The 1932-nt window shown below is 45.5% G+C and overlaps 1 pseudogene; it reads left to right on the forward strand.

The window, feature by feature from the left end:
- Window positions 1-387: 387 nt before the first annotated feature.
- LOC130857045 (hypoxanthine-guanine phosphoribosyltransferase-like) lies at window positions 388-1573 on the forward strand (annotated as a pseudogene).
- Window positions 1574-1932: the final 359 nt, after the last annotated feature.

A 1932-nucleotide genomic window follows, 5' to 3' on the forward strand; every position in this document is an offset into this window, starting at 1 on the left:
AAGTGGTGTCAGGAAGCGTGGCTGAGTGTTTCGTTTTCCAGCCACACCAAGTGCAGGTGGGGAGAAGATGGAGCCTGGAATTTAATCAGGACTGGGGACATGTTGGGCAACTCTGATAAAGCCGTGGAGGGGCAAGGGAGATGAGCTGTGGGCAAGGCACTGTCACCCTGACGGTCCAGGTAGTCTGGCCAGGTAAAGAGGGAAGTGAGGATGGGGTCGGGGAGGTGTGAGGAATCCTGAAAACGTGGTAGTATTGATAGATTTTAGGAGCGATTACTGGCGTACTACAGAAAGGTGAGAAAAATAGAAGGTGGTGGGCAGATGACAGCATGTAGAAATGGACATTACCCGGGGGATACAGTTCTCCATACAGACAAGCCCTAAGACATGAACCATGGAGTGGTCCTGAGGTGGGGTTTACAGACCAGTGGTGGTTTGACTATTATCTGAAGCATATTAACTCAACCTCCTGAATCAGAGGCCCAATGGTTATATGCTAACGGCTGCATAAGGAAATGGCAGAGGCAGGATTCCAACCCAGGTCTTCTGCCTCCGGGTCCAATACATCTCCAGATACGTCCCCACTGCTCCTGTGAGTAACACTTACCACCAAGGTGTTCAATTCCTCACAATCATTTGAAGTGACAGATAGCAATCACTGCTTTTCAAAGATTTGCTTATATTTCCCCAAAGAGACCTAGGGTGCTGCTCCTAGAAGAACCAGGAACAGATGCTGAGCAAGCAAAAGAACAAGGTGCCCTGGTCCCCAGCCCACACCTACTTCCTCCCCCACTTCACCCAACCACTCCCTGTGGCAGACCCAGGGCTCTTAGCCTTGGGGTGTTTGCGTCCCCTCTAAGAAGCTGATGGGAGGCCAGACGGGCCCTCAGCTCTCTTGTGGACACTCGCAGCCCCAGCGTCATGATTGGTGATGATGAACCAGGTTATGACCTGGATTTATTTTCTATACCTAATCATTATGCTAAGGATTTGGAAAAGGTGTTTATTCCTCATGAAATAACTATGGACAGGACTGAACAGCTTGCTCGAGATGTGATGGAGGAGATGGGAGGCCATCACATCGTGGCCCTCTGTGTGCTAAAGAGGGGCTATAAAGTCTTTGCTGACCTGCTGGATTACATCAAAGCACTGAACAGAAATAGTGATGGATCCATTCCTAATGAATGTAGATTTTATCAGACTGAAGAGCTACTGTAATAACCAGTCAACAGGCGACATAAAAGTAATTGGTGGAGATGATCTCTCAACTTTGACTGGAAAGAATGTCTTGATTGTTGAAGATATCATTGACACTGGCAAAACACTGCAAACCTTGCTTTTCTTGGTCAAGCAGCATAAGCCTAAGATGGTCAAGGTTGCCAGCTTGCTGGTGAAAAGGACCCCTCGAAGTGTTGGGTATAGATCAGACTTTGTTGGATTTGAAATTCCAGACGAGTGTGTTGTAGGATATGTCCTTGACTATAATGAACACTTCAGGGATTTGAATCATGGTTGTGTCATTAGTGAAACTGCAAAAGCAAAACACAAAGCCGAAGATGAGAGTTCAAGTTGAGTTTGGAAACATCTGGAGTCCCATTGAAATCACCAGTAAAATTATCAGATGTTCTAGTTCTGTGGCCAGCTGCTTAGTAGATCTTATTGCATGTATCTTCTAAGAATTTTATCTGATTTGTGTTTCAGAAATGTCAGTTGCTGGTGTCCTGCACTCTTTCCTTGCACTATGAGCCTATAGACCATCAGTTCCCTTTGAGGAGATTGTTGTTTGACGCGTGAATGAAAAATCTCTTAAACCACATCACTGTTATATGTGGAATCTAAAAAAATGGTAGAGACAAAATTATTTGTAAAGCAGAAATAGAGTCACAGATGTAGAAAACAAACTTATGGTTACCAAGGGGGAAGGGGTAGGGG

The sequence above is a fragment of the Hippopotamus amphibius genome, chromosome 1, assembly GCF_030028045.1.
Source record: "Hippopotamus amphibius kiboko isolate mHipAmp2 chromosome 1, mHipAmp2.hap2, whole genome shotgun sequence".
NCBI classification, from domain to species: domain Eukaryota; kingdom Metazoa; phylum Chordata; class Mammalia; order Artiodactyla; family Hippopotamidae; genus Hippopotamus; species Hippopotamus amphibius.